This window comes from Somniosus microcephalus, chromosome 16 (genome assembly GCF_052327205.1).
Source record: "Somniosus microcephalus isolate GS21.2 chromosome 16, FLI_Smic_1.0, whole genome shotgun sequence".
In the NCBI taxonomy this organism is placed as follows: Eukaryota; Metazoa; Chordata; class Chondrichthyes; order Squaliformes; family Somniosidae; genus Somniosus; species Somniosus microcephalus.
The window spans coordinates 21,228,211-21,250,508 of NC_141002.1; the positions used below are offsets into that span (position 1 = coordinate 21,228,211).

The following is a 22,298-nucleotide window of genomic DNA, read 5'->3' on the forward strand; positions in this document are numbered from 1 at the left end:
TGATGGAATACTCTCCACTTGCCTGGATGAGTGCAGCTCCAACAACATTCAAGAAGCTTGACACCATCCAGGACAAAGCAGCCCGCTTGATTGGCACCCCATCCACCATCTTAAACATTCACTCCCTCCACCACCAGCGCACCGTGGCTGCAGTGTGTACCATCTACAAGATGCACTGCAGCAACTCGCCAAGGCTTTTTTCAAACCCACGATCTCTACCACCCAGAAGGACAAGGGCAGCAGGCGCATGGGAACACCATCACCTCCAAGTTCCCCTCCAAGTTACACACCATCCTGACCTGGAAATATATCGCCGTTCCTTCATAGTTGCTGGGTCAAAATTCTGGAACTCCCTCCCTAACAGGACTATGGTAGTACTTCACCACACGGACTGTAGCGGTTCAAGAAGGCGGCCCACCACCGCCTTCTCAAGGGCAATTCGGGATGGGCAATAAATGCTGGCCACAACGAAAAAAAAAGTTGGGGTGCAACAGCAAAGCTCACTGCCCCAGGGTCAGGCAGTGACAGATCATCTAAGCCTCCTCCTGAGTCAGTGTGCATGTATAGACATTGGGTGAGGGAAAGTTTGGGCTTTGCTGTGATACCCCCATGGTTGAATAACGCACCAATACTTGTTGGGCTGTATTACAACTTCAGGAGAGCAGAGAGTTGGGGAAATAAAATATTTTTGAAGAATGTGCCATGACAGTAATTTAAACCTGTTTTGCAGAGAATTATTACCGTTCTCCCGCACACCTCCACTATCGGCTTCATTGTTCTCTACAATCGACAAATAAGACTGATTTCCACAAAAATTCCCAAACTGATTGCACAAAAATGGCTCTTTTTAAAAAAGGAATCTGAATTTATTTATTATTTCGGTTTGCTTTTACTACGTGACTCTTTGAATGTCCTAACTGGGAGTTGTCCAACCTGGAGTAGGTGTTTTAGCGAGGGATATGCTAGAGCGGTTAGCAGCAGAGTTGTAGTCAGGCTCTTCTTAGACAGTCCTCTCTCTGGCCTTTCGGGAGGGCGATGGGGTCACAATCCCTGCAGAATGCAAAGACTGCAAAGTAATGTAGCAATGGAACTTAGTCAGGGGAAGCAGTGTGTGGATGTGCTTGTTGTTCACGTGACCCTTCCTGCTGATGCACCCTCTCCACGTATCCAGATGTTCGTATCTAATTTCCTTTCCCCACCCCCCAACCCCCTTACTTTCCCCAAGCAGTACACATTGGAGCTCGAGTCGCTCTGTTGTCAGGCACAGTAACAATGGATTATATCGAGCGTAAAGAGAAACTGCCCCTCCTCTTTCTCTGCCTTGTTACTGTTTCCCTTTCAAGAACCTTTTCTCTTCCAGCTTCAATGGAGAGCCCCTCTTCAGTCTTGCATGAAACCTATTGATGAGTCAAACGAGGAGGATTTTATAACTGCACCTATTGTGAATGCGTGGTGCTGTCACAGTGGTCACTGTTCTCGACAGACATTTACTCGAGTGCTGTTTTAGCTGCCGTTTGCACTTTCTATCTTGTGGTATTAAAAACCAGAGCGACTAAAAGCTTAAAATAGGATTCCTGGATTTAAAAAAAATAATAATTGTATGCAGCATCTCGGCTGATGCACATTGGGAAGTGAAATGAAATGAGGGTAAACATTTTCACAATGGGAATTGAAGTGGGTGGCGGTGAGGAGAGGATGGGACTTGGCTCTGATGCCCCACACAGTTGAATAGCCTCTTTACACTCACATTGGAAGCTGACACATGAAATGTGGCCACTTGGGTGAGGTTCAACAGCAGCATTTCGCGTGTGTGTGTGTCTGAGCGAATGCTTAAAGCAATCAGCAGAAGAAAATGGTTAATGTAGGCCTGCGCCATGTATTGCCCATCCCTCGTAGCCTTTGAGAAGGTGGCAGTCCGTGTGGTGAAGGTACTCCCACAGTGCTGTTAGGTAGGGAGCAACTTTCTTGCTAAGCTGCGAGGCTATCTGGAGGTCCCGTGCGGGCTGTTCACCGGCTTACCAATGCGAGATTTTGCGCATTTTGAATGGGCCGCGCAGCTCGTTAAAGGGACCACGCACCCAAAAGACAATTAGGGGGAGCGTTGGTAGGGAGTGCCAGGATTTTGACTCAGTGACTGTGAAGGAACAGAGATATGTTTCCAAGTCAAGATGGTGTGTGACTTGGAGGGGAACTTGGAGTTGATGGTGATCCCAGGCGCCTGCTGGTCATGTCGTTCTAGGTGGTAGTGGTCTTGGGTTTGGGAGATGCTGCTGGAGAAGCTTGGGCGACTTGCTGCAGTGCATCTTGTAGATGGTACACACTGCAGTCATGGTGCGCCGGTGGTCGAGGGAGTGGATGTTTAAGGTGGTGGATGGGGTGCCAATCAAGTGGCTGCTGTGAACTACCCAGGAGAAAAATCATAGGTGCAATGAAGAAAATTGTCTATTTTATTGCCTTTGAGCACGTCTGCATATAAGTTATAACAATATTGAAGATGGGGGTGGGGTTGAAATGCTGTTTGACTGGGCGGGGTGGTTGGAGGTGAGAGATCATGTGATGCAACCTCCAGGAATATATCCAACCGGAGTTGGTAACCCTATTCATCATGTTTATATATAGAGACAGTTTCTATGTTTCTGTTCTGGTGATACTGACCAGCTCTATTTACACTGAGTCTCAAAGTGCAACCCTAAGGATTTAACTTCCTTTGTGCACTATTTTTAGCACACTAATTAGCAGGTTTGTGTTGAATCCCTGCCTGCTCTATATTAACCCAGTCATTAACCTGTTTAAAAAAACTGCTCTGATCCACACTGAAGAGTGAAAAGCAGGATATTGTAAGGTGAAAAATTAAACCAACTAGTGACAGGGGTCACGACCATTTGTAGTCTTCATCTTTCCCGGAACACCATGTTTGAATCCTTCCAATCAGGTTTCCGCCCCTGCCACAGTACCAGCTCTTGGCATCCTTTGTGACTGTGACAAAGGTAAACTATCCCTCCTCATCCTTCTTGACCTGTCTGCAACCTTTGGCATGATTGACCACTCCATCCTCCTCCCAACGCCTCTCCGTCATCCAGCTGGGTGGGATTGCACGCGCCTGGATCCGTTCTTATCTATCCAGTTGTAGCCAGAAAATCATCTCGTAATGGCTTCTCTTCCCACTCCTGCATCTGTGGAATCCCTTAAGGATCTATCCTTGGCCCCCTCCTATTTCTCATCTACATGCTGCTCCTTGGCAACATTATCTGAAAACATGACGTCAGGTTCCACATGTACGCTGATGAGACCCGATACCTCACCACTGTTGTGTATGTAACCTGTTCCACCTTAAGAGAGCTTAAGCCTGTTCCACCTTAAGAGATGTACTACTTTCTCAGGCTGCTGTAGACGTAATACCGGGGGTGAACACACCGGTATATAAGCACTGTGCAGTAATCTTGTATTCAGTATAGTCCCTACCTCCAACCAGTAAAGACCTGTTTTTATTGTTACTCATTAGTCTGTGTCTTAATTAACTAAATAATTCACAGACTTAACACTGGCGACGAGTCAGGTTCTTACCCTGCGGCAGTTATTCCACGGCAGTTGAAGAGAGGTTTCAAACCACACCACCCCACTGGAAGCGACAGGCATTAGGACCCTGAAGCCTCCATCAGCTTGTGAACCGGAGTAGAAGACAGGGCTGGGGAAGACAGAGGTACAGGGCGATAGCGATCGGCAGATAAGGGCAGGGCCGCTTTGAAGTGAGGGGCGCAGCCGGGCCATCGATCGCATCCGCTGATAAGGGCCGCACTCGGGCGATCGCGGCGAAGATAAGGGCCGCAATCGGGGGCTGAAGGGAGACGGCGTCGGGGGACGGGTGAAGACCGCCAAGCGCGGGAAAACCGCCATTTTGTGGGCGGAGGACGACAGCAAGAGCGGGAAGCCGCCATCTTTGATAACAAGTAAAGAAAAGAAAATCTGAGAAATTGCAAATCTACAATGCCTAAACACGGGAATATTAGCACCTTTGATAGTGACCTCGAAGATTGGGCCATATATGTTGAAAGAGTAAAAAATTATTGTAAGGCCAATAAAATTCGTGACCAAGATAAAGCTCTAACATTATTAAATTTAATGGGTGCGAAGACATACGGGCAATTGAAACACCTGTTATCACCAGATGAACCGGCGGATAAGACGTTCGATGAGATTGTTACTGTCCTGAAAGATCATCTAAACCCCACGCCGCTGATGCTAGCGGAACGATTTAAATTTTACAACAGAAGGCAGCTACAGCATGAAAGCAATGCTGAATATTTGCTGGAATTGCGTAAATTAGCGAAATATTGCCAGTTTGGAACGGGACTGACAGATGCACTACGAGACAAATTTGTGTGTGGTTTATTTAAACAGGATACACAAAAGCGACTGCTCGAGGAGAATGAGCTGACGCTTGAGAAGGCGGTCACTATGGCAGCAGCACACGAAGCCGCAGCGAGAGGCACGGCAGTAATGCAGCTACGGTCACCGGAGCTCAGTGCACACAAATTGGGTGTGAGTTCTGGCAAATGTTATCGTTGTGGAAAGACAACGCATGATCAGAACCAGTGTTGGTTTAAAAACCAAGAATGTAGAACTTGTGGTAGGCTTGGACACATAGCTAGAGTATGCAGGTCAGGGAAGAAGACCAGCAACAAGAAGTCACCGCAAGGAAAATACGCAAAAGTACACAAGGTGGCCGAACAGGAGTCCGATTCAGACGCTAGCAGTAATGAACTGGCTGGCTTAAGCAGTATTGAACTGGCTAGCTTAAGGGTACTCAACGTTGGTAAGGGTGCAGACCTCCAGACAATTTGGGTCACTCTTCAGATAGAAGGAGTCCAAGTAAAACTGGAATTGGACACTGGATCGGCATTGACGGTCATAAATAAGAAAGATTATGGAAGGTTATTCCAACATATTCCCCTACAGGATACGGAGCTCATATTGAAAACATACACGGGGCAAAGAGTGTACCCCATCGGGAAAATTGAGGTCACAGTGGTCCACAAGGGCGAAGAAAGTCAAATAATGGACTTATATGTGCTTTCTGAAGGAGGTCCTCCACTACTAGGACGGGAGTGGATTAGGAAAATGAATATCGACTGGCATTTCCTACAAACAATAACGAGTGAGAACTCGGTGAACATAATCAACCCAGACTCTGGAACGGATGATGGTAAGACCAACCTGTGTGCAAAAGACAAAGTTTCAGCACAGAATTCCACTGAGATAGAGAATTCTGAGTCTGTCCAGTCTACTGACATGCACATTTCTGAGGGACACCGGGCTCGAACTCAACTCCATTTCAAACTGCAACAGCAATTAGAACAAATGATTCGCCATTTTGAGCAAGAGATGAATGCGACGAAAGAGTTCTTTGATATAGAGTGGGAACATCTGGAAAGACAACAGAAGCAGCTGCTGGAGCAAATGGAGCAGGAGCACACAAAACGTCTGATGTCAGAGGAGTTAACGGTCAGCCAACTCCTGCATATGCTGAAGGACAGGACTCTGAAATGGGAAAAACTTGAACACGAACTTCAATATTCAAACGAAAGGGGTTCGGAGCTCTCAAAGGTTATTGGAAGAGCTGAGGTGGCAACACAGACTGAGATGACTGCAACAGAGCAGCCCTTGGATGCCAAAAGTACGCTGACTCACGTCAACGTAGAACAACAGACCGCTGAAACAGCTGCTCCGGTAGAGGGATTGAATAGTCCGATCAATCAATCTCCAAAAGAAGTTGAAGTAGTAAAATCTCAAATGAGGTAATTAGTAAACGACTTGCTGAAAGCCCAGAAAAAGCTGGATGAAGAGGTACGCATGAAGAAGTCTCTTCAGGAAAGATGTCTAGACTTGGAACAAAAGCTGGCTAACGCCCAGCTGGGTATGGAGGAAATAGAAGACCCTCTCGCTGGCCTAGATCAGGACGACACCGAATATTACCATGACCTATTGAGTGACACTGAATATTATAGTGACCTGGTCTGCCCAGCTTGTGATGAAAACTCCCAAAGTGCAGAAATCAGGATGAATCACTTAAAGTCTAAGGAACATAGGGAGATGGTGGCGCTACAGCTGGCAGCTGACAGGGGAGCCCAGAGAGTCTCTAAGAAGCAGAAAAGGAAAAGACGAAGCAGAAGATGATAACCATCTGAACCATTATCACCCCTACCAGATCACACACGTGGTCCCTCCGAACGGAGCCAAATCAGTTCGGAAGTTCAAGCTGTTAAATCCATGAAAGGACTATTGAATGAGTAACGTGAACCGACTACACCACAGAGATTGAATCTGTGAACTGTTTTCCGCAGAGACTGAATCTGTGATATGTTACGTTAAACATGAAGTTATATATGTATATATGTTATTACGTTATGTTAAATGGGGGGGATGACTATAAAGCTAAGAAGGGAGGAGTGTTGTGTATGTAACCTGTTCCACCTTAAGAGAGCTTAAGCCTGTTCCACCTTAAGAGATGTACTACTTTCTCAGGCTGCTGTAGACGTAATACCGGGGGTGAACACACCGGTATATAAGCACTGTGCAGTAATCTTGTATTCAGTATAGTCCCTACCTCCAACCAGTAAAGACCTGTTTTTATTGTTACTCATTAGTCTGTGTCTTAATTAACTAAATAATTCACAGACTTAACAACCACCACCTCTCCCAACCCCTCCACGGTCTATAAATTGTCAGACTGCTTGTCTGACATTCAGCACTGGATGAGCAGAAATTTCCTCCAACTAAATATTGGGAAGACTGAAGCCATTGTCTTCGGCCCCTGCCACAAACTCCGTTCCCTAGCCACCAACTCCATCCTTCTCCCCAGCAACTGTCTGAGGCTGAACCACACTGTTCGCAACCTTGGTGTCGTATTGGACCCTGAGATGAGCTTCCGACCACACATTCGTCCCATCATCAAGACCGCCTACTTCCACCTTCGTAACATCGCCTTTGCCTCAGCTCATCTGCTGCTGAAACCCTCATCCATGCCTTTGTTACCTCTAGACGTGACTATTGTAACGCACACCTGGCCGGCCTCCCATCTTCTGCAACTCATCCAGGACTCTGTTGCCCGTATCCTAACTCGCGCCAAGTCCCGTTCACCCATCTTCCCTACATTGGCTCCCGGTCCGGCAATGCCTCAATTTTAAAATTCTCATCCTTGTTTTCAAATCCTTCCATGGCCTCGCCCCTCCCTATCTCTGTAATCTCCTCCAGCCCCACAACCCTCAGAGATCTCTGCACTCCTCCAAATCTGGCATCTTGCGCATCCTCGATTTTAATTGCTTCACCATTGGTGGCCGTGCCTTCAGCTGCCGAGGCCCTAAGCCCTGGAACCCCCTCCCCTAAACCTCGCCGCCTCTCTACCTCTCTCTCCTCCCTTTAAGATGCTCCTTAAATCCCATTTCTTTGACCAAGCTTTTGGTCACATGCCCTAATCTCTCCTTATGTGATTCGGTGTCAAATTTTGATGGCGCCCCTGTGAAGCACCTTGGGGCGGTTTGCGACGTTAAGGGTGCTCTATAAATACGGGTTGTTGTTTCGAGGGTTGAGGATAATTGGACCAGGGTGCAGCTCAGTCCATTTTAAAGTGGTACATTTTGTCATTGTTTTTATATAATTCTTGTGTTTGTTAATTCTTGGGTTTGATATTATATTTTAATAATTCTTCATAGTTAAACACAATGTGGGAAGCAGAGGACATTGCAATATAGGAGTGTCTCTGCAGCATCAGCTGAGGGGCTGGGAGTTGCAAACCTGAGTGCTTCACTGCTGCCACCACTGGCTGGAGTGTGTAATGACAGCAAGACAAGTTTATATAGGCAGTTTCCAAAGAAAGCCTTGCATTTATATAGCGCCTTTCATGACAACGGGTCATCCCAAAGCGCCTTACAGCCAATTAAGTGCTTTTAAAGTGTAGTCACTGTTGTAATGCAGAAAACACGGCAGTCAATTTGAGCACAGCAAGCTCCCACAAACAGCAATGTGATAAAGGCCAGATAACCTGTTTTAGGTTAAGAGATAAATATTGACCAGTGTAATGGGATTTTTTACGTTTTACCTGAGAGGGCAGACTGAGCCTTGGTTTAACATCTCACTCGAAAGACGGCACCTCTGACAGTGCAGCACTCCCTCAGCACTGCACTGGAGTGTCAGCCTAGATTTTGTGCTCAGGTCTCTGGAGTGGGACTTGAACCCACGACCTTCTGACTCAGAGGCGCAAGTGCCACCCACTGAGCCACAGCTGACACCAATCGAGTCCGAGCAGAGAGTTCCAAATACAGGAAACTTTCTGGTATCCGGCACTGACGGGACTGAGTTGGTGCCGTCCCATCAAAACTGCCGTATAAACCAGCGCTAATGTTAAAACATACGGAGCTTTTCAGCTCCGTGTGAATCAACAAACCCTGTTGCTTAGCAACAGCTTCAAAACAGTCGGCCGCAGCTTAAAAGCGTCTCTGTAGTTAAGCAACAGCTTCAGCTAGACCTTGCAGAGCCTGACTGGGGAAAAAAAAAGCAATGAGAAGTAAAAAAACTTATAGGAAACGGCTCCTGAATTTTGCCGGTAGATAGAGCTTTCCGGATTTTTAACCTCCGGTTCAACAAAAGTTTCCTGTATTTGTTGTTCTCCTCTCCTGAAGGTGCTGAGGGGGCTACGTTACCATGGGGGGGCGCCGGTAGCCCTCCAGTGCCTCAACCGAGTTGCCTTTCTTCATATGACGGCGATTGTCAGCTGGTTGTTGGTGGTGGGGGTTATCACAACCAAGCACAGTCCTGTTCTCGGCCAACCTCAAAGTCTGTGGAACTTCCAGCTGGAGCCGCTCGACAGTGACCAGGTGCACGAACTCTAGCTGATTTTTTTTATCCCCTTCCTGCCCCAGAGGTGCTGAGGCTGATTGTAACAGGCCAGCTGAGCTCAGCGAACGCAGCACAGAGGAGGAATGGAACTTGGCACCTTCTGGTCTCTGGTTTAGGCAGGGATTCTAATCCCAATTTTTATTTCTTAAATCAACCCATAAGCTCCAAGTCTAAAACTGTTTGACATTTTTGGAAGTAACTGAAGGTCATAAAAACTGCCTGTGTTACGCGCCTTGTCATCGGGGACTGTAGTGAGGGTACGGTAACCTAGTTGCTGTGGTACTGGTCTAGCAACCCAATGGTCCTAAGTTTAAATCCGACAATGGCAAATTGTGAAATTGAACTTGTTAAATCTGGCAAATTTGGACTGGCACCAGAAAAATGAATTGCCGATTGTCGTAAATACCCAACCGGGCTCAGGGAAGGGAACCTGTGGCACCCCTACCTGGTCTGGCATGCCGGTGACTCCAGTGCCACACTAGATGGTTGACCCTTGATGCTCTCAGGACAACTAGAGATGGGCAGTAAATACTGCCTTGCTTATGTTGTCCACGTCCCAAGAAGGAGATAAACAAGATAACGTACGAGTACGTCATTTGAAACGGAGGGGGCCTTGTGCGAGGCCATCTGGAATGGAGCTTCACGAGAAGGGGGGCATGGGTTGGAGATGGGACTACTTCTGTAACCTGCCCTCCCATCTAATGAGGCTGTACACTGGGAGCCTCAGCTCTCCAACTGACAGTCGTACTTTAGTCCTTTATGATAAAGAAATTTAAGTACCAATATGATACAAACCAACTATATCCTTCCAAGCGCAGAAATATTCACCTATGCTTCATACACATTGACAGTGTTGTTTTTTTGTTAAATGGCTTTTTCAGCTCCGACGTGGAAGATTAGGAAGAATTTATTGTGTGATTACTTAGATTCTGGAACTAAGGCTCTCTAATTTGGAGCGTAACCTCTCGCTTCATTTACGTGATGCGTGTGGATGCAAAGTGGTCCCACAGGAGGTGTCTGACCTCCAGCCACATATCGCATGCAGGCTGTGACTGTGACGCTTTTGGAGTCTCCCTACATGAGAGGAACGGACATCGTGTAAAACATGAAACTGCACTGCCCATTAGTCAGAGCACCACAGTAAAGGGGAGAGAAATCGCAGCTCATTTATCATGTAGCTTTGCGTATCGCAGCTTGCTGAGGGGGGCGGTGGAGAAGGGGGTGGGGTCAGAGGACAAATCTATCAGCCTAATGCTAACGGCAGCATGTTTGGTATTTTATTTCCCCCTCTCTCTCATGGGGATTTATAATGATTTCTATGAGCTTGGATTCCTAACAGAAACTGGCAGCTTACCCAGTGTCCACTTTCCACTGGTGATAGACTATCGAGGACCGTTTGCCTGCTGTATCTTTACATTCTGTGCTTCTATTTACAGGATTTTTGGACTAACACAAGAGCAGCATTCTGAAGAGGTGAATTTTAGTGAATGTACAGGGTGCAGCAGAACCTCTGACGCAGTGGGGTAAATATATACACATTGATTCCTTTATGTGTACCGTTGATAAGTGATAGTATAAGGAAAGAGTAACAGTTTTGTCTGAAAGTCATGATAAAATATTGCACGATGTACAGGGTCGTGTTCCGATTGATTTCAGTAACAGATGCCACAGGCAATCAAGCGTGATTGTTCGTTTTTTCTCTAAAACATATGATTAATATATTTGTGCAGCGCATCAAATGATTATTTTATTTATTGCCATCTTTTCATGTTGTAGGGTGTTTGAAAAGGTAGAAGAGATGGCAGGTATGGGACGGAGTATTTGGGGCAGGTGTGGGACGGGGTATTTGGGGCAGGTGTGGGACGGGGTATTTGGGGCCGGTGTGGGACGGAGTATTTGGGGCAGGTATGGGACGGAGTATTTGGGGCAGGTGTGGGACGGAGTATTTGGGGCAGGTGTGGGACGGAGCATTTGGGGCAGGTGTGGGACGGAGTATTTGGGGCCGGTGTGGGACGGAGTATTTGGGGCCGGTGTGGGACGGAGTATTTGGGGCAGGTGTGGGACGGAGTATTTGGGGCAGGTGTGGGACGGAGTATTTGGGGCAGGTGTGGGACGGAGTATTTGGGGCCGGTGTGGGACGGAGTATTTGGGGCCGGTGTGGGACGGAGTATTTGGGGCCGGTGTGGGACGGAGTATTTGGGGCAGGTGTGGGACGGAGTATTTGGGGCCGGTGTGGGCCGGAGTATTTGGGGCCGGTGTGGGCCGGAGTATTTGGGGCAGGTGTGGGACGGGGTATTTGGGGCAGGTGTGGGACGGGGTATTTGGGGCAGCTGTGGGACGGAGTATTTGGGGCAGGTGTGGGACGGAGTATTTGGGGCAGGTGTGGGACGGAGTATTTGGGGCAGGTGTGGGCCGGAGTATTTGGGGCAGGTGTGGGACGGAGTATTTGGGGCAGGTGTGGGACGGGGTATGTGGGGCAGCTGTGGGACGGAGTATTTGGGGCAGGTGTGGGACGGAGTATTTGGGGCAGGTGTGGGACGGAGTATTTGGGGCAGGTGTGGGACGGAGTATTTGGGGCAGGTGTGGGACGGAGTATTTGGGGCAGGTGTGGGACGGAGTATTTGGGGCAGGTGTGGGACGGAGTATTTGGGGCAGGTGTGGGACGGAGTATTTGGGGCCGGTGTGGGACGGAGTATTTGGGGCAGGTGTGGGACGGAGTATTTGGGGCAGGTGTGGGACGGAGTATTTGGGGCAGGTGTGGGACGGAGTATTTGGGGCAGGTGTGGGCCGGAGTATTTGGGGCAGGTGTGGGACGGGGTATTTGGGGCAGGTGTGGGACGGGGTATTTGGGGCAGCTGTGGGACGGAGTATTTGGGGCAGGTGTGGGACGGAGTATTTGGGGCAGGTGTGGGACGGAGTATTTGGGGCAGGTGTGGGCCGGAGTATTTGGGGCAGGTGTGGGACGGAGTATTTGGGGCAGGTGTGGGACGGGGTATGTGGGGCAGCTGTGGGACGGAGTATTTGGGGCAGGTGTGGGACGGAGTATTTGGGGCAGGTGTGGGACGGAGTATTTGGGGCAGGTGTGGGACGGAGTATTTGGGGCAGGTGTGGGACGGAGTATTTGGGGCAGGTGTGGGACGGAGTATTTGGGGCAGGTGTGGGACGGAGTATTTGGGGCAGGTGTGGGACGGAGTATTTGGGGCCGGTGTGGGACGGAGTATTTGGGGCCGGTGTGGGACGGAGTATTTGGGGCCGGTGTGGGACGGAGTATTTGGGGCAGGTGTGGGACGGAGTATTTGGGGCAGGTGTGGGACGGAGTATTTGGGGCAGGTGTGGGACGGAGTATTTGGGGCCGGTGTGGGACGGAGTATTTGGGGCAGGTGTGGGACGGAGTATTTGGGGCCGGTGTGGGACGGGGTATTTGGGGCCGGTGTGGGACGGAGTATTTGGGGCAGGTGTGGGACGGGGTATTTGGGGCAGCTGTGGGACGGAGTATTTGGGGCAGGTGTGGGACGGGATATTTGGGGCCGGTGTGGGACGGAGTATTTGGGGCAGGTGTGGGACGGAGTATTTGGGGCAGGTGTGGGACGGAGTATTTGGGGCAGGTGTGGGACGGAGTATTTGGGGCAGGTGTGGGACGGAGTATTTGGGGCCGGTGTGGGACGGAGTATTTGGGGCCGGTGTGGGACGGAGTATTTGGGGCGGGTGTGGGACGGAGTATTTGGGGCGGGTGTGGGACGGAGTATTTGGGGCGGGTGTGGGACGGAGTATTTGGGGCGGGTGTGGGACGGAGTATTTGGGGCGGGTGTGGGACGGAGTATTTGGGGCGGGTGTGGGACGGAGTATTTGGGGCGGGTGTGGGACGGAGTATTTGGGGCGGGTGTGGGACGGAGTATTTGGGGCGGGTGTGGGACGGAGTATTTGGGGGAGAATCAGACAAAAGGGTTGTACCGCACTGTGTGGATGTTCTGAGAATGTTTTCATCAGGTACATATTTGCACTTACTTTGCAGCAGGAGAATTTTGAAGTGGCAGATTAATGTGTGTTGACAGGTTTTCGATGCACTGTGGCAGCCCAGAAATGATTGTCCACGATATTGTTGTGCCAATGCCTCGGCACTGTTGTGCCATGTTCTTCTGTCCACTATTTTAACGTTTACATAAACGAGTTAGCAACTTTGTTAACGCATTCAAATTACATTCCTTTGTTTGCTCCGTTAAGTGTTCCCACACCAATATCACAATCACTTCTGGACTTTGCACTATCATCAGCTTTCAAATTGCTTCCAAAGGCAAGGATGCCATTGGCGACAACACAGTAACATAAAGGAGCCATTTTATGTTGGAGACAAAATGGCGGCAGTGGCGCAGGTACATGGCTGGCACCATTTTGATCTGGTTGAAGGCAGGCTATTCTTTCGCTGTTGCGTGCCTGCAATGTTCTTCGTCCCAACACAAGGGGGAGGTCACCGGCCAGAACGAATAAGTAATGAATGTAATTTTGTCGTAACTGTGCACGTACAGTTGTCGTGTTGTCCCAAATTGCGCCCGACTGTACAGACAGACCGAATGTACCACCAAGAGAACGTGCTGGTGGATGAAATAAGACAACTGGAGTACACAGACTGCTGTCTGCTTTCAGAGGAGTGCACTGTGTAACATTAACTTAGACTGGAGGATTGCATCACCAGTCAAGTAGCAAGTATTGTGCGTGTGCCTTAGAAAGAGCATCTTGTGTAGGCTGCTTGTCTCCTCCACTGGGGTGAGGGTGCTCTCCATAGTCAGGGTGAATGAGCTTCGAAGCCTCCATGAAATCTCTGAACCAAAAGGCAATTGCTGCTGCCGCCCCATTACTGCATCTTTTTCACTGTATGCGAGTGCTGTTTGAAGGCACAGCAATTATTCGGAGAGTAAGAGAATTGAAACTGTATTCCTCCGCAGTCTATTGTAGAAAATCAACACAACTTCCACCCTGCCCCTCCTGGCCTCATTAAATAAATAAATACTTTCTGGGGTTCCCACACTCTTGAGCAATTTTGGTTTAAAATGACCATTCGTTAAAGTTTTGATATTTGCACTTAATTACACCAAGGCTGTCGATCACAGATAATGGCACACCTTGATGATGTCATCAGAGCTGGATCTTCTTGGATCAGCTGGTTATCGTGCAGCCAGCACCTATTAGACCCTTCAGACACTGAGGCCCACAAGTTGGGATGGGAAGCTCTCTTTCCAGCCCAGATGCTGGTCTGTACTGTGGGTCTTGTCTTTAACTTTGATTTTCACTTAAAGAGAAAGCTGTAGGGAGCTGCAGGTGAAGAACCTGTAGTCGTGTAATTCCAGGTAATAAAAGAGCAGGTATTTCCCATTTCAAATGCTTGTCCAAGCACCATGGAAGTCCCACTCCGTGTTAATCACCAACCTACGTCCTCTACCAAAGCTCTAATTAATAACTCGGCAATTCTGCTCCCAAGAGCAGTTCATTTATTCCTCTTAATTGGTCGTAGATTTCAAAGTCTTGATTAGAAGTTAATTAGAACAAAAGCCTATTTCTACTTTCCCGACTGTGCTGATATTTTACAAGTTTCCACTTTGGATTTCCAGCCAGATGTGCTGTAAACCTGTGGAATTTCTGAGGTGCTTGTTAATGTAATAGAAGCGTCATGTTTGCTGGTGCTTCGCACAGTTCGAATTCTCTTCCCCGCCCACCCCCCCCCCCCACACCGCCGGCCTTTGGGTTGGAAATTACACCGTGCGATATCGGTAACAAACGTGCTCACCTGAAATTTCTCCACGACTTTAGCCAAGGCCTTCACCTGATTCTGAGATTGTTAGTCATGGTTAATCACAAAATTTATATTGTGTAAATGATGAAACAAAAACTGCAAATGCTGGAAATCTGAAACAAAGTGCTGGAAAAGTGCCCAGCAAGTCCATCAGCGTCTACAGAGGAAAGTCAGCGTTGTGAATTCGGGTCCACTATAGATATTTTCTTAGGTTCATTAGCTGTAAGCAGTCTCAGCGTCTTTCTTTCATGTGTCAGCTGTGGCTCAGTGGGTGGCACACTCGCCTCTGAGTCAGAAGGTTGTGGGTTCTTGAGCACAAAAAGCTAGGCTGACACTCCCAGTGCAGTGCTGAGGGAGTGCCGCACTGTCGGAGGTGCCGGCTTTCGGATGAGACGTTAAACCGAGGCCCCGTCTGCCCCCTCAGGTGGATGTAAAAGATCCCATGGCACTATTTCGAAGAAGAGCAGGGGAGTTATCCCCGGTGCCCATGCCAATATTTATCCCTCAATCAACATAACAAAAACAGTTTATCTGGTCATTATCACATTGCTGTTTGAGCGCAAATTGGCTGCCGCGCACTTCATTGGCTGTAAAGCGCTTTGAGACGTCCGGTGGTCGTGAAAGGCGCTATATAAATGCAAGTCTTTCTTTTCTTTGAGAGTCGACTCCCGCTGCCCTATATCTACTTGTGGGCGGCCTAGGGGGGTTGGGACAGAATGCCCTTGTGACCTAGACCTTAAAATTCTTTTGGTCACCTATCCTAATATTTCTTTATGTGGCTCGGTGTCAAATGTTGTTTTATAATGTTCCTGTGAATTGCCTTGGGACATTAAAATTGCTGTATAAATGCAAGTTCTTCTCGAGCAGAGACCTGAGTATTTGTGTGTGTGTACGTCTACAATCTCACTGAAGTTGGATGTACACAGCAAGCACCGCTGTCCTGTGAATGTAACTCCTTTAAAACAAGCTTTAATATAAAAGGTCATTTTAAAGTAACTCTTTATTTAAATCTTTCGGTGGGCAAATGGGCAAAAGATTAAGCAAAGTGACGGTGCAAGACCCTTCCTCAGAACACCTTGATGTTGCAGTTTGCCAATTTTAAATATGCTCTCAGTGTGAGGCAATGCCTCAGTCCCTTTTCATCTCTGTACTTGCCTTCCCGCTTTACCCTTTCCACCAGCTTGAAGCTATGACTGCACCAATCCTCTCATCCTTGTTAGATACATAATAGATGCAAAAGCCTTACCTATGGTGAGCTTTCTAAGGTGGGCGGCAGGTTTTGATGTGAATTCCTATCCCCTTAAGTGTTGCACTTGATTGTGAACATATGAATCTTCTAAATGAAAGGAACATAGCAAAGCGGAGGCAGCAAATGCTAGAAAATATTTTAAAAAGTGCCAGGAGTAACACAGCAGGTCCCTCAGTATCGGTAACGAGAGAAACATTTCAGGAGAAAACCCTTCATCAGAATTGTGAAATGAGCTCTTGTCTGTCTTCTGACACGCACCCTGCAATCGAAACATGAACCCGTCCTTTCTCCTCCCAAGTGCTGATGTTGCGTAGCTCCAGCTGCTTTGACTTTTGACAGAGGGAGATTTACTCTGTATCTAATCATACCGTACCTGAGCTGGGAGTGCTTGATGTTGAGATGGAAAGCGTTTCTATCCCAGCACTAACATTACTTGTTGAACGCAAAATATATCCACAACAAATATCAAGGAATGAACGAGATTCATCACGTGATTGATTCAAACAATGACTTCTGCGTTTAGTATTTTAGTTACTTGCAGAAGATAACCTGTTTCATCACCTTGACTGTTGAAATCATGTTAAATGAGGTTAATACAAAATGCTGCAACATATCTCCCTAAACTATCCTGTGAGCTCTGCTACATAAGAACATAAGAAATAGGAGCAGGAGTCGGCCATACGGCCCCTCGAGCCTGCTCCGCCATTCTATGAGATCATGGCTGACCTTCGACCTCATCTCCACTTTCCTGCACTGTCCCCATATCCCTTGATTCCCTTAATATCCAAAAATCTATTGATCTCTGTCTTGAATATACTCAACGACTGAGCCTGTAATGCGTTAGAAAAATGTGTCACAGCTCCAGGCTGCTGATGTGCCAGAACTTTCTCCAACTTGGTAAGACCAAAACACTCTGTCAGCCACATCGGGGCAGGAATAGAGTGTGCCGGTCCGCTGCTCCATTTTAACTGCCTCCCCACCCCCACCCCCCGCCAATTTCTGTCGTGCTTGGGGCGGAGTTAAAATTTCCACTCCACTGTTTCCAAACCCCTCTGCCTTATAACATGTTTTCTTCTCTGCAGAAACCTTCCTGCGACCTACCTCTTCAAACAAGTCAGCTCCCCTAACGATTGTACACCTCTTATTTGGTCTCTCTCTCCCCCTCTACCCCAAACTCCCTTCCCTCAGCACCTTTCAACATCCTGTGCTAAAGGTCATATCTTGTCATTAAATTTAACAGTTACATTTCAGAATCTGGAGTGGAGCTTACAGTTTGATGTTCTTGCATTTTAATCATTCGTTTACAACTTTGCGATCTGTGAATCCAAGGTGCAGCATTTCATGCATGACTAAGATACTGGTGCTCTCTTAGTTCACTTATTTCACTTTTCATTCCACGTTAATGATGTTCAGACATCGTATCGAAGCTTGATTTTTAATGTTTGAGCACAAAAATCTAGGCTGACACTCCAGTGCAGTACTGAGGGAGTGCTGCACTGTCAGAGGTGCCGTCTTTCGGATAAGACGTGAAACCGAGGCCATGTCTGCTCTCTGGATGTAGAAGATCCCATGGCACTCCAAAGAAGAGCAGGGGAGCCCTCCCTGGTGTCCTGGCCAACATTTATCCCTCAATCAATGTAACAAAAACAGATTATCTGGTCACCATCACACTGCCGTTTGTGGGAGCCTGCTGTGCGCAAATTGGCCACCACGCCTCCCACACCACAACAGTGATCACACCTTAAGAAGCACCCCAATGGCTGCAAAGCGCCCCGGGACGTCCGGTGGTCATGAAAGGCGCCATACAAATGCAAGTCTTTCTTATGTTAAACGTATAACAGTTGTACATCTCTATAATTTAAAAAAATCGACGGAGAATTGGATAAGGGTGACAAACCAGAAGACAAGTCAGTGAGAATTCATTTGGTCACACAGTTACTGTTCAGATGTATACACATTACCTTAAAACCACGAGAGATTTATTTCTCATTAGGGATGCCTGAGAGGACTAGTAGAGCCTTGGAATGGTTAGTAGAATTGCGAGCTAATGGCCACAGTATTCGTGCCAATGAAAATTCTCTGGAGTGGGACTTGAACCCACAACCTTCTGACTCAGAGATGAGGGCGCTACCCACTGAGTCACGACTGACACTGCAGAGAAAAGCCACATGGCTGATCCCTGGTGTCCGAGGTATAAGTTATCAGAAAAGATTGGAGAGACCCGGAAAAAGAGGAGTGTGAGACGGGATCTTGTTGAGGTATATAAGATAGTAAATGGTATGGGAAATGTAAATCCAGAATATTACTTTCAAGTTAAATTTTTGAAGTAGGACACTGGGCCACTGGTTCAAATTAGTAAACGGTAACTATGATACCGATAACACGACATTCTTCTTCATGCAGTGATCAGAACTTGGAATTGACTCCCACGTAAATTGTTGGAGGCAAAAGCCCTACAATCATTCAAGAAACATTGTAATTGGGAGATTGTTGGTCCTTCTGGATAGATGACTTAATATGGGCCAAATTTCCTTCGTCACCCAAAATTAACTTGTGATCTTGTGACATGTGGAAATATAAAAACAGAAACACAGATACATATATGTGCAGAAACACTGGGGCAGAAATGAAAAAGGTGTTAAATGAGGGCAGTCCATTGAATCCCTGGAGGATATAAGCTCACGGAACAAGAGGGTTGAAATTCCGAATTATTCTACTGTTTGATTATGAGAAGCAGAGAGTAGCTTTTTTTTTAGGATGGGGGTCATACCTTTCTAATGTTGGAGGCAGGGTATATTATTCAGGACCTGCTACATTGCAAACTATCCACACAAGATCGAACCCAGCAGCACTTGTAGTACAATGTGTTCAATGAGTCAGGAGAACACAGCAAAAATCAATAGGGACTGTGTTAAAAATAAAATGATAATCTTCTGACCGGTCTACGTGGAGATCAAATCTAGCTAGTGGACACACCTCATGAGATTAATTCCTGGGATAAGAGGGTTGTCCTAAGACCTATCAACATCCACCCTGTCAAGGCCTCCAAGAATTTTATACATTTCAATGAGATCACCTCTCATTCTTCTAAACTCCAGAGAATATAGAGCAGGCGGGAACGTGGAGCAGACTAGAGAGGCCTTATGGCCTACTCCTGCTCCTATTTCTCATGTTCTTATGTAGCAAGGTCATCAGTGAGCATTTCATTTTACTCATCAGCATTCCCACTGTCAGGAACATTTTCTGACTCTGTAACCTCGACCCACTGTCCACTTTTCACCTCATTGACTGAAATGTCTGGCTCCTTTAGATTCCCATTGGATTTTTGGTTGTATACATGACTGTTTACCGATACTTGCAGCCTGTGAATAACGTGAACAAGTATTCTCTGCATTGCAAGCTACCTGAACCCTCCTTATCCTACTGATATTAACCTGTGCTCCGCGATCTGTCATGTGCCAACCAGATTGATAGCTGTGTTATTCGACAATTTCTGGACCATTATCGGAGGCACTGCTTTATGGTGAAAGAATTAGCCACATTCTGTTTTTTTGCTGTATGGGGTTTCAAGATTTGTAATGGTGTTTTGAGGCTGGAATTCAACCCTTTATTTGCCTGAAAACCAGAATTGTTGATTTATTATGGGCTTTTTTTTAATGTATTCCAGTTGTTCCTCAGTTACAACATATTCATATAGCGTTGGCAAAATTCACAATATAAGTGGTTGAGCTTCCACAACACCAGGGTGCAGAAATAGTGGGAATGGTGATCCAGCGGGCTAGTTTTGGTGGGCCAAAAATGGGAATTGTTTCTGGAACCTTGCTATGTGGAAATTGGCTACCTACATTACAACCGCGACTGCACTTCAAAAATACTTCATTGGCTGTAAAGCACTTTGGGATGTCTTGAGGTCATGAAAGGCGCTATATAAATGCAAGCTTTTTTACTCGATTTATCCCATTGTGTATTTAGGCATCCTGCTGCTGCAGTGGCTTTGATCTGTTTGGTTCTATCGCTATAGCTTTAAGAGCTTCTATGGGTAGGTTGGTTGGTGCGTACCCCTCTGGCCTGATGCCTGGGTAATTATGGGGTGTGCCAGCCATCCTTGGGTGGTAGGCCAGGAGCAGGACACAGATTTTGAAGAATTTCTCCATCAGCCTCAAATCAAATCAACTTTTATTGTCATTGTTAGTGCACAAGTGCAGTACAACGTAATGTAGGCTTGCGGCTCCCGAGAGTGTACAATTTGGATTAGGACACTTAAACATTTCAACATACATTTGTACATATATATTAGCATAAATATGACCATAATAAAGTGCATCGGCAGGTGTGCAGGCTTTAGTGTTTATTTGTGGAGTTCAGTAGGATGACAGCCCTGGGAAAGAAGCTGTTCCTAAATCTGGTCGTACGGGTGCGAATGCATCTGTAGCGTCTTCCAGATGGTAGGAGGGCGAACAGATTGTGGCTGGGGTGGGTAGGGTCTTTGATGATGGACCGTGCACTCCGTAGGCAGCGTTTCTGATATATATGTTCTATGGTCGGTAGCCGGGTGCCGGTAATGCGTTGGGCAGTTTTGACTACCCGCTGCAGGGATTTCCGGTCATTGGAGCTACAGCTGCCGTACCATACCGTGATACAGTTTGTCAGGATGCTCTCTATAGTGCAGCGGTAGAAGTTAGAGAGGATCGGGGGTGACAGATTACATCCCTTCAGCCTCCTCAAGAAATATAGGCGCTGCTGGGCCTTCTTCACCAGAGAGGAGGTGTTGAGTGACCAGGAGAGGTCTTCCGTGATGTGGACTCCAAGGAACTTAAAGCTGGCCACCCTTTCCACCTCCGCCCCATTGATGTGGATGGGGTCTGACTTACTTTTCTTAAGAGTTCTCTCTCTTGTGGGGGACGCTCACATTCTGAGCTAAAGTTTGTGGGACCTTGCTGTGCAAATTGGCTGCCAAGTTTCCTACATTATGACTACTTTGCATAAATGTACTTAATTGGATGCGAAATGCTTTGGATTGTCCTGAGGCCGTGAAGAGTGCTATATAATTGCAATTTCTTTCTTTTTCTTTTGTTCTTCTTTCTCTCTCGCTGTTTTTCTTTTGTCAAATGGACATGAGATTGACAAAGAGAGCAGGAAACAAATAGAGATACCAAATGCTAAACTCAGACTATGTGTTCAATCCCCAATCCCCGCATGCTCATGCCAGGCTGCTTCTGATGATATTTTCCTGCCACTGATTTGGTACGATACATTTTAAAGGACTAAGGGCCAGATCCCGGAACTTGGACCACCCTCCGCTCCCTAGTACGACCTGCATCACTGCCAGTGATCCCAGACCTCCGCACCTGTGAAAATATAAACACATCATTTGAAATCAAAAATATCATAAACAATAAACACATTTTCAATTATTCAGTCACTGCAGATCTGTGGCACTGATAATCTATTGTACAGTAAATATCACACAATCTCCGACTCTCTGAGCAGTGTTGGGGACATCTGCTAGTGCTGAATTTGGGCTAAATATTTATATAAGGATTGGGGGATTGCTCCAATTGTCCCCCAGCATCCACAGGCTTTTGGGGGAGAGTTCCAGATTTCAGATTCAGCATTGGATCAGTGCATCAAGATGCAGTGGCAACCAAAATAAAGCTGATAGGAAGACAATTTTGTCTTGTTTGGAAACAAGCTGTAGTGCATCAGTTGGGGTACTGTCGAACACTTGTGATAATGATATAGGCTCCCCTCTAATCAGCGGCTCAGTTCGTAAAGGCACTGTTCACTGAAGAATTGAACTATAACCCAGCGAGATTCCAGGTATAATCCCCAGCCTGTGCTGAGTTAGTTGATCAGGTAGGCTGATGGTAGGTGTGCTACATTTAGCCTCCGGGGAATAGAACAATTCCAAGGAAATATAGTCCAGTCAACTTAACATCGGTGGTAGGAAAAATAATGGAATCCCTACTAAATGAGAAAATAGCAGAACATCTAGAAAGCAAAAATATAGTAATGAATAGTCAGCATGGATTTCAAAAGGGAAAGTTTTGCTTGACCAACCTCATTGAATTTTTTTGAAGAGGAAACTGAAAAAGTAGACAATGATAATGCAGTAGATGTAATTTATCTAGATTTTTCAAAAGGCCTTCGATAAGGTACCACATAATAGAGAGATGAACAAGGTCAGAGAATGCGGAGTCAGGGGACAAGTAGCAGAATGGACAGCTAGCTGGCTTCAAGGCAGAAAGCAGAGAGTAGGGGTAAAGGGTAGCTATTCTAGAGTCGTAGAATGTGGGTAGTGGTGTTCTACAAGGATCAGTGCTGGGACCACTGTTGTTAACAATTTATATTGACGATTTAGACTTTGGAATC

General features: G+C 46.9%; 1 protein-coding gene across 22 annotated transcripts in view; it reads left to right on the forward strand.

Annotated features, from left to right (window-relative positions):
• The window catches only part of nrcama (neuronal cell adhesion molecule a), a 498,783-nt gene that overhangs the window by 217,765 nt on the left and 258,720 nt on the right, over positions 1 to 22,298 (forward strand). For all 22 annotated transcript variants that reach the window (XM_086008649.1, XM_086008662.1, XM_086008653.1 and 19 more), the window contains one exon: positions 10,329 to 10,415. The gene's annotated coding sequence lies outside the window, so the exon portion shown is untranslated. The remainder of the gene's footprint in view (positions 1 to 10,328; positions 10,416 to 22,298) is intronic.